This window comes from Bactrocera neohumeralis, unplaced genomic scaffold (genome assembly GCF_024586455.1).
Source record: "Bactrocera neohumeralis isolate Rockhampton unplaced genomic scaffold, APGP_CSIRO_Bneo_wtdbg2-racon-allhic-juicebox.fasta_v2 cluster10, whole genome shotgun sequence".
Classification (NCBI taxonomy): domain Eukaryota; kingdom Metazoa; phylum Arthropoda; class Insecta; order Diptera; family Tephritidae; genus Bactrocera; species Bactrocera neohumeralis.
Genome location: NW_026089623.1, coordinates 22,055,532 through 22,066,608, shown reverse-complemented (window position 1 = coordinate 22,066,608; position 11,077 = coordinate 22,055,532). Strand labels below are relative to the sequence as shown.

General features: G+C 38.2%; 1 pseudogene; it reads left to right on the top strand.

Moving 5' to 3' along the window:
- Positions 1-6,673: 6,673 nt before the first annotated feature.
- On the top strand, positions 6,674-7,281 carry LOC126765382 (jerky protein homolog-like; annotated as a pseudogene).
- The last annotated feature ends 3,796 nt before the right edge of the window (positions 7,282-11,077 follow it).

Sequence of the window (11,077 nt, the reverse complement as noted above, 5' to 3'; positions counted from 1 at the left end):
TAACCAAGAAGAAGTTCCCTTTGTTGCATCTGCTGAAGATGATAGATTGGTTCAATCTCTTTATGAGGAACAGACTTCCCATAATAATCACACAGACATTCCCATAGCACCCGTACCTGCAGAACTGAACCCAGGTAGTCAAGAGACTCTTTTAGACAATATTCCTATAGAAAACATGGAATATAACCGTTTAGTTATAGCGCCAGGGGAAGGGCAAAGGCCAATTGACATAGTTCAAGATAATAATTCGGAAGAATTGTCATTTGGAACAATATACGTTGGGCAAAAACGTACATGCTCTGAAACATATAGTAAGATAGTACGTTCCGAAATTCGCCGCTTTGACCGCAGAGCGTGTACCATTCCGAAGTTGTTCTACGACTATAAAAAATTAGAACTACTGCAAATTAAGAATAGTACATCCATTTGCCTCCGAAAGTTTTCAGGTCGTAACCGTGTTACGGCTCAAAATGTATTAAATGAAAACTTTGTTCAAAACTTGATTCAACATGATGACGGTTACAAAGTTTTGAAAGGTGTTAGATCCTCTCCTGCTCACTGGGAAGCTGAGAAAAAAAGCAATTGCAATGATTCGCCAATTTGGGCTTCCAACCTTTTTCATAACTCTATCGGCTGCTGAATCTCAGTGGGTTGAGCTGTTGGTTATTCTGTCGAAAACTGTTGATTCAAAAGATATTTCACAAGAAGAAGCCAACATTTTATCAACCCAAGATAGATATCGCTTAATCCGCTCAGATGCGGTTACTTGTGCTAGATATTTTGATTACCGCTACCGGCAAATCCTTAAACTTTTTAAAGATAATACCGGCATTTTTGGAACACATTTTGTAAAAAACTATTACTGGAGAGTAGAGTTTCAACAGAGAGGTTCCCCGCATATACATGGCATGTATTGGCTTAATAATGCTCCCAAGATCAACCTTCAAAGTCCTGAGACATTCTCCGAAGTCATTGATTTCATTGACACTTATGTTTCAACAGATAGTTCAGTAAGCCACTTGGAACATTATTTAGATTATCAAAAGCATAATCACAGTCGGTCGTGTACTAGAGAAATAAGAGGACAACAATTTTGTCGTTTTGGTATACCATATCCACCAATGCCTTGCACACAAATATTGCTTCCTTTTCCAGACACAACCCAAGATTTGGAAAGGCATAAGGAAAACTTTTCTAGAATTCAAAATGTTTTAAATTCAACTCTGACTACAGAAGATATATCGAATTTAGATAATTTTGAAAATTTCTTGAGCGATAATAGAATAAACATGTCTTTTGATGACTATTTGTTAGCTCTGAGATCAAGCTTATCAAAACCTAAAATTTTTCTGAAAAGAAAAATGCAAGATCGTTTTATAAATGCTTATAATCCTCTTATTTTGGAACTCCATAGGGCTAATATGGATATCCAATATATACTGGATGCATATGCTTGCTGTTCCTATATAATTAATTATATTAACAAATCGAACAGAGGAATTTCTAGGCTCTTAAATGAAGCTATATCAGAAGTAAATGCCGGAAATTATACAATAAAGCAAAAACTTCAACATATAGGTCATAAATTTATATCAGGCACGGAAATATCTGCACAAGAAGCTGTTTATTGCTGCATTGGGCTTCATCTTTCGGAAGCTAGTAATGGAGAAATATTTATAAATACCTCACGACCAGAGGAACGTGTGCGAATGGTAAAACCTAGGGCGGAACTTCAGAACCTTCCTTCAGATTCTACTGAAATATTTGTAGCTGGTATTTTAGACCGTTATGTGCAGCGGCCCGATCAGTTAGAAACTGTTTGCTTAGCAGATTTTGCATCTATGTTTAAATTTGTGAAATCCAATAGAATAGTGCAAGACAGTGATCATGAAGAAGAAGAGAGGGAAGATAATAACGTACCAGATATTGGGGTACCCATTGCACTTAGAGACGGCAGCGGTTTTGTTAAAAAACGTACCAAACCAATTATTATTCAGGTACAGAAGGTTTAGTCCTGATGTGACCAAAGTTGAGTATTTCCGCGAAATGGTAATGCTTTTCTATCCATGGCGGAACGAACAGGAAGATCTTATTGAAAATGATAATGAGCTAACTTGTATAACTCACCGTATTTTAATTGAGGGAAATCGAAAAAAATATGATGTTTTTGATCAAAGAGAACTGGAAAGTGTCTTAGAAAGTCTTTATAATGAGACAGACTTAGAAGAAGCTGTACAAAATGAACTACCTGTTGTGGAAAATGAGTTTCGGGTGTTAGCACTTCCAGAAATAAGCCCTAATATTAATTTGCTGGATTTGCATGGCGAACATACAACAGATAATGGTACTGAATCTGATTGCAATATTAGGCTTATTAAACTACCCCCTTTAATTTCGGTTGAGGAATTATTTTCTCTAGTTCAAAGTTTAAATATTAAGCAAAGAACATACTTGACTCATTTGATGCATCAGATTAAAACAAGTCGACCATTTTATGAATTCATTGGGGGCGGAGCAGGTGTTGGAAAAAGTCGTTTGATATCTGCAATATATCAAGCTCTTAACCATCGCTTCAATTCTACACCTGGATCCATCCCAAGTTCTTTAAAAGTTCTCCTTTGTGCACCTACGGGTAAAGCAGCATTCGGGATAGGTGGACTGACACTTCACTCAATATTTTCTCTTCCTGTAAATCAGCTGAATAGAGAGTTGAGGCCCTTAAGCAGTGACATAGTTAACTCTTTGTATTCCAAACTTGCTGATTTAAAACTAATCATAATTGATGAAATATCAATGGTGGGCGCTCGAATGTTTAGCTATGTTGATGCTAGGCTTAAACAAATTTTTAAAACAAACAACCCATTTGGTGGCATACCGATTATAGTGTTTGGAGATTTGAAGCAACTCTCACCTGTTGGAGATAGGTGGATATTTTCTTCTAACTCTAATGATGCTTACAGCACTTTAGTTGGTTCTCCTTTGTGGGACTTATTCAAATATTTTGAATTAACAGAAATAATGAGACAAAGGGACGATCAAGCTTTTGCTATTGCGTTAAATCGTATGGCATCTGGCACTATGACAAATGATGATATATCATTAATTCAAACTCGGGTAGTTAATTCTGAAGAAGTCCCCGATGATGCGATCCATTTATTTTGGTCAAACGAAGAGACAAATAATTTCAATGCCCTTAAGCTCAGTCGAATTACAACTGAAGCTATTTCTTCAACTGCCAAAGACTCTGTAAGAGGAATGGGTATAGGTGATCAACAAGGGAATATTTTGGAAAGAGTTCAACTTTTCAAAACTTCTGAAACACAGGGACTTCCTTATCAGTTGACACTAAAAACCACTGCAAAATACATGATTACAGTGAATATAAACACATGTGATGGTTTAGTTAATGGGGCAACTGGAGAACTAATGCAAATTGATTATCCAGTAATTCTTTGGATTAAATTCTTGGAACCTTCTGTTGGTTTGATAGCACGATCAAAAAAGCCTCATCCTTTAGAAAGTTCTTGGACCCCAATTGAAAAAGTTATTAGATCTTTTCAATATAAAAGAAATGAGCAAATTATAATTGAAAGAAATCAGTTTCCAGTTGTTCCAGCTGAGGGAATAACCATTCACAAAAGTCAGGGTGCTACATATAATAAAGTTGTCGTTCATACTCGACCCAGAATGCCTAGAGCTTCGATATATGTCGCTTGCAGTCGAGCTACTACGGCAGTAGGTCTCTTTATTATCGGAAATTTTATTCCTCCTAATAAATTTTCTGAATCGGATCCAGTATTTAGGGAAATGATGGAATTGAGCACATCTAAAGCCCTGATTACAAGTTTCGATTTTATGATTTCTCGATCATCAGCACTTCAAATTTTATATCATAATGCTCAGAGTCTCCACGCTCACATTAACGATATAAAAGGCGACTGTCTGATGCTATCTTCAGATATTTTATGCTTCGTAGAAACCTGGAGCACTCCTGTTGAACATTTTGAGATACCAGGATTTACTCTTATAAACGAGCTGAGGATAGATAGCACTGAGACAAGCAACCGAAATAAACGGGGCCTTATAATTTATGCAAAGCATAGTGTTGCCAGCTCTATAGAACCGAAGATTATGAAGAAGATTTATTCAGACCGCAAAGTTTTAGAAGCAGTTTTGTTTAAATGTTTCAACAACAATATTCTGGTTCTTTACAGAAACTCAGCTTTTCCCCTCAGGCTTTTTATTGCAGAACTTCAAGAAATTCTTACTACAGAGTTGTGCAATCAAAATGTCTTAATTGTGGGAGATTTTAACATTTGCTTAAAGTCTGCAGGGTCTACAATAAAAAATCTTCTTCAAGATAAAAACTTTAGTTCCCTGCTTAGTGTAGAATATTCAACTACACCTGCGGGGAGGCAAATTGATTGGGCATTTTCAAACATGGATCATTCTCATGTTGATGCTATCACTTATGAGACAGTGCATAGCTATCATGATGGTATTTGTGTCTCTATTTCGGACTAAGGCTATGTACAATAGTATCTTTTTCACACATAAAGGCATTAGAATAGGTTCAAAATATGACATTATGAATTAATAAATAAATATTTAAACTTAGAAATTTTAAATCATTTGTATAATTTGTTAGTATATAAGAATTTGTATAAACATAAGGTAGAATTAAAATAATTTAACAAATCTTTCAAAATTGTAATATTATATAATAAAATATACATTATTATATATTAAAAGAAATGCAGTTTTTTGAAAAAATATTGTTTTAAATACAATATATATTTTTGGTAATATATAAGAATTTGTATAAATATAAAGTAGAAGTAAATATTTTAAGAATAAATGAAATGTACGTAGGATAAATTTTGCTATTTATAAAATCATATCTTTAGGTTTTAAAAATAAAACATTTAATTATTAAAATATATAATACTTATTACTTCTAAATCAAACCTATATTATCTTATTGATGTAAGAAATAAAATGTGCATTAACTTCGAAAAACGATTGTTTTTGTTTTTTTACATAGTCCTCAATACAGTCAAAATAAATGAAAATACAATTCAATACTCAAAGTGAACACTCTATAGTTCGAACATCCCATAATGTGAACAGACTTTTTTACGCATTGAGTGCACTATAATGTGAACAAACCCAAAAGGTTCTATAATATGAACAAAAGACGTTAAAGTATTTGAAGGTAGTTTACACAGATCTCAGCTAATTCTGAATTTGGAGAATCCCCTAATTGTAGAATAAGACTCTCATTTGTATTGCATGTAATGCGTAGAATACTTCAGTTGCAATTTTGTATTCGCGTGGAGTGTTTCGTTTTAGATTTTCTGTTAAAAATGAATTCTAAAAAACACACGTTTTTGACATTGAAGCAAAAAGCTGATATTCTCGATTCTTTAAAAAGAGGCTCATCTATGACGTTCTTAGCAAAGAAATATAATGTTGGCTGCTGGCGTATGCCGATGATATTGATATCATCGGCCTCAACACCCGCGCCGTTAGTTCTGCTTTCTCCAGGCTGGACAAGGAAGCACAGAAAATGGGTCTGGCAGTGAACGATGGCAAGACGAAATATCTCCTGTCATCAAACAAACAGTGGTCGCACTCGCGACTTGGCACTCACGTCACTGTTGACAGTCATAACTTTGAAGTCGTAGATAATTTCGTCTATTTTGGAACCAGCGTAAACACCACCAACAATGTCAGCCTAGAAATCCTACGCAGGATAACTCTTGCCAACAGGTGCTACTTCGGACTGAGTAGGCAAGTGAGAAGCAAAGTCCTCTCTCGACAAACAAAAACCAAACTCTATAAGTCACTCATAATTCCCGTCCTGCTGTATGGTGCAGAGTCTTGGACGATGTCAACAACGGATGAGTCGACGTTGCAAGTTTTCGAGAGAAAAGTTCTGCGAAAGATTTATGGTCCTTTGCGCGTTAGCCACGGCGAATACCGCATTCGATGGAACGATGAGCTGTACGAGATATACGACGACATCGACATAGTTCAGCGAATTAAAAGACAGTGGCTACGCTGGCTAGGTCATGTTGTCCGGATGAACGAAAACACTCCAGCTCTGAAAATATTCGACGCAGTACCCGCCGGGGGAAGCAGAGGAAGAGGAAGACCTCCACTCCGTTGGAAGGACCAAGTGGAGAAGGACCTGGCTTCGCTTGGAATATCCAATTGGCGCCACGTAGCGAAAAGAAGAAACGACTGGCGCGCTGTTGTTAACTCGGCTATAATCGCGTAAGCGATGTCTACGCCAATTAAGAAGAAGAAATCAACAATTTGTGGAATCAAAGCAAAAAAACAAGTGATTTTAAAGTTCGTGAAGAAAGAAGAACTCTGCGTCCTTCAGAGCTGCCCAAAATGGAGAAAGCTCTTCATCGTTGGTTTATCAAAATGCGGAATAAAAACTGGCCAGTAAGTGCCTTAATGTTGAAAGAATAGGCCAAAGTACTGGATGCACAAGTAAAGGAAAATGAATCTAACTTCAACGCTAGTGATGGATGGCTTCAAGCAGCATGGCTACAAATATTAGGCGAAAAACTATCTTTGCTGACTCAGTTCGTGGATCCATTTAAGGAAAAACTTAGAGCTAAAATGGCCGAACTGGAGCTGTGTAACGACCAGTTATTTAATGCTGATGAGTCAGGCTTATTCTGGAAACTTCTGCCAGAAAATACGTACGTGTCCAGAATGGAAAAGAGAGCCCCAGGCGTTAAGTCGGAAAAGCAGCGAATCACGTTTTTATGTTGCTCAAACGCCACTGGATCTCATAAACTGAACCTTTTGGTAATTGGAAAGGCAAAGAATCAACGCTGCTTTAAAAACTTTCAATGCCCCACAGACTATAAGAGCTCAAAACCGCCTGGATGACGTCGGCTGTTTTCAAGGAATGGTTTCATGAGCCCTTCGTTCCACAGGTGAGGATTTATTTTGTATTTTGTTAACTTTTTTCTTTTAAATTCGTTTTTTAGGTAACGTCATTTTTAAAGGAGAAAGGTTTGCCAATTAAAGCTCTACTCCTAATCGACAACGCTCCTTCTCACCCAAATGAAGCTCAGCTGGCAACGGAGGATGGACAAATTTTGGCAATGTTTATGCCACCAAACGTTACTCCCCTCATCCAACCAATGGATCAAAATGCCATAAAGATCACAAAGTTGCATTACAGAAATAGTCTTTTAGCCTCAATAGCAGCTACAAACTCCAATTTACTCGATTCGATGAAAAAAATTACTTTACGAAGAGCTATAAATCTTTTGGATGCCGCTTGGAGTCGTGTCAGCGAAGTAACATTAGCTAATTGCTGGAAATATATTTTAAATTTTATGGCAGGTGACGACGATTCCGAAGAGAGTGTTCCGCTCGCAGTTTTAAAAGAAAAATGGGGAGCTGAACTTCGCGCCTTGATGAGCAATACCGTCGATCTCCTTAACAGTTTGAATGCTGAGGTTTGTTCGTTTTCGCAGAATCGCACAAAGATATGCAGGTTATTGAAAATGATTTTCTTTTTAACCATGATGTAAATGTACTAAGACGTCTAAGAGAGAAAGCTGTGCTCCAACTTTTAGAAACACAGAAGATACAGAAAAGGATGACTGATTTTTTCAAATAAAACCTAGATTTTGTATAATATGTGTTACGTAAAAATGTATATGTAATGAAAACATGAATAAAATGTGAATTCCAATATATAAATACGTACTATCCTATTCTTTTGGAGCATTCCATAATGTGAACACTTTCGATAATGTGAACTGCCTTGGTTTTAATTAGGTCAGATTATCGAGCGTGCGCTGTAATAAGAATGAAATGGTAATTTCAATTCTATTTCAAAATTTGACCCTACCCAAAAGTTCGACCCAAATTGGGGGACATCAAAATTCGTTTTAGAGGTATGGTTCCTTCGGCAAAGTTTCTTATTTTGATCCCTAGAATATGATTTTCATAGAGCAATGGGCGATTTTTTTGCCTCCCTACAAATAGACCCGGCCTACTACGCATGATCAATTTTTTTATCTTCTGACATCAAGCAGCTATACATCTTCAGCATAACGAAATCGCAGCAACAGTATAACGGTAATTTGGACAACTTAATTAAACTGTGCACTAAAATTTAACAGAAGTGAGTTACTTAATTGGCGAAGCGAATACGATTTTTCGGTGAAAAAAATTTACATTTTATCTAAATGCTTGTGGTCCAGACTTAAAACCATCCGTTACTGAAAGTTTTGAGAATTTAGTAAATCGTTTAAAGCAGTTGGTTGAACGCTTGGAACGTTCGATTTCAGCACGTGAGCTAGAAGTTGCTAATAACACAAATGTTGCAGACAAACGAAAAAGCGAGAAAGTTTCAGGTTAGAGAGTACCGAATCACCACAGCGTCGCCTACTGAGAAATTGCCGCTACAACGGAAAGCTGTTAGCCAACGGAAAACAACTAAGGGAACCAGTAATGATGTAAGTTGAGAGACTAATTTTTTTAAGTGAATTTGTAAGATTTTGATTAGAAGTTACCAATTAAAAGTTGGTTTTTGAAACAAATAAAATCTTTAGTAGATTTAAAATTGTATAAAAGATTACAAAATTTTTTAAGTGTGACACTCAGCTTCTTGTCAAATGGACCTTTCGGTTTTATTACTTCTTGTCAACTGTTCTTACATTAGCATTGAATACAAACTTGAACTCAAAATTAACAAATACAGAAAATGAATGAAAATGAATACATAGACGAAAATGAACAAGTGTATGAGTATATGTAAAAGAAATAGAGATCACACGTTATAGTGATGACAACTCGGCCTCTCCTGACAAAACTCGTCCCGAGTTTACGTGGTGTCAACTTCGTCTTCCGAACTATAATTGTCGTCTACTTCCGGAAACACGGCACACCAAGGTTTCATTTTGTCGGAGGCTGCAATTGTACTGTATCGTCTTCGTGTACATTGCGATCCATCAACGTCTTCAATCACGTACCTGTCGAACCTTAACGCCTTCTTAACAACGTAGGGCCCCTTGTATTTGGGTTGGAGTTTACTCGACTCTCCAGTACTTTGTAGTGGTGCTTCTAGTAGTACTAGGTCGCCTTCTTGATATGGAACTGGTTTGCTGTACTTGGCGTCGAATTTTGCTTTCCATTTCAGACGCACCTTCTTGATATTTTCAATCGCCTCAGAACGTCGACCATTCATATGAAATTGTTCGTTATCATCATGCAATGCGGCCAACACCCTATTTCCCCTCAGGTTGCGCAATGGAAAATCGTACACCAGATCTATTGGCGCAAACTTGGTAGTGGTATTAACCCTTGTGTTCATTGTCCATTGTAGTTGACGAATATGCGCATCCCAGTCTTTGGGATCACTTGTGGACGTCTTCAAGTAAGCCAGCACCGCTTGGTTAACCCGCTCCGCTAACCCATTTGACCGTGGTGTTCTCACGGCCACTTTAATGAGTTGCATGCTGTAGGTTTCACAATAGGTTGTGAATGCTGCTGACGTGAATGCTGTGCCACGGTCCGAGACAATTCGTTGCGGTAAGCCAAAATACAGTGTTAGCTGGTTCAAGGCATCAACAAATGGTTTCGTTTTTGTTGACCGGGTCAGCACGACAACTGTGTACCTCGTCAATGCATCGACAATGACTAATACATATTCATACCCATGTCGACTCTTGACAAACGGACCTAAATGATCTAAGTGTATAGTTACAAACGGCAGAGGTGGGATATCCATCCCATAAAGTTCGCATTGCTTCCGTGATGGCTCACGACTATAACAGCAATCGATGCACGACTTAACAAAAGATTTTACGAAGTTTCTAAGACGAGGGAACCAGAAGTGTTGCAGAATTCTCTTAAATGTCCCATCCACTCGTGGATGACCCACATCGTCATGACACAACTTTACTATTCTCCAACGCATTCCCTTTGGCACTGCACAATCCCTTGCAATACGCCTATAATATGCTTGAGGTTGTCGTCTTGCATTTGCATTGTAGCCAGCCAATCATCAACTGACAACATCAATATATTGGCCCCGACGTCTTCTACTTGTTCTGACACCTTGATTGGTGCCCGAATCATCGCATCAACGTGACCCATAGATAACCCAGCCCGATGTATTATATTGCAATCGTACTCAAGTAACTTAAGGAGCCATCGGGCCACCCTAGGTATCATCGGCTTCGATAGTTTTGCAGTAGTTATTGCTTGGCAATCAGTAACAACATTGAAGCGCTTTCCTAACAGGAACATTCGAAAACGCTGGCACGCTTCCACAACAGCAAGCACCTCTAGTTCGTAGGCATGATATTTCGCTTCTTGGGCTGTACACGCCCTGCTGTAGTAAGCGATCGGCTACAAACTTGCATTGGCTTCTGTCTGAAGAAGAATTGCGGCGACGCCAACACTGGAAGCATCGGTGTGCAGCTCATGCTCTTTCGAGACGTCGTATATGGTGAGGACTGGCGCTGTTTTCACTGACCGGACCAGATGCTGAAATGCTTCTTCACATGCTGTGGTCCTTACGAATTCTGCACTCTTCTTCGTAAGCTGGGTGAGCGGTTTGGCGGTCAAGGCATACCCAGGCACAAATTTGCGGAAAAATCCCGTCAAACCCAAAAAGCGTCTAACATCTAACTGGCTACTCGGTGTCGGATACTCTCTAATGGCTGCCGTTTTCACAGCCCCCGGTTGAATACTATTCGCGTCTACCACATGGCCCAAAAAATTCACACTATACCGAAGAAATGAACATTTCGAAAGCCTCAACGTTAACCCTTCCTCTTGAATAATTTGCAAAAATTGCTCTAAATACCTCACATTCTCTTCCCTTGTATCCGTCGCTATAACAACCTCATCCACATAACACACCACTCTATTCCCCAACGGTTCTATTAATTGTGACATCATTCGTTGAAACACGCATGGCGCATTCCGAAGCCCAAACGGCATTCGGTTGAACTCGTAATGGCCATTATGAGTCACAAACGCTGTGAAAGGTTTAGCACTTTCTTCCAGTTCTACCTGGTAGTATCCT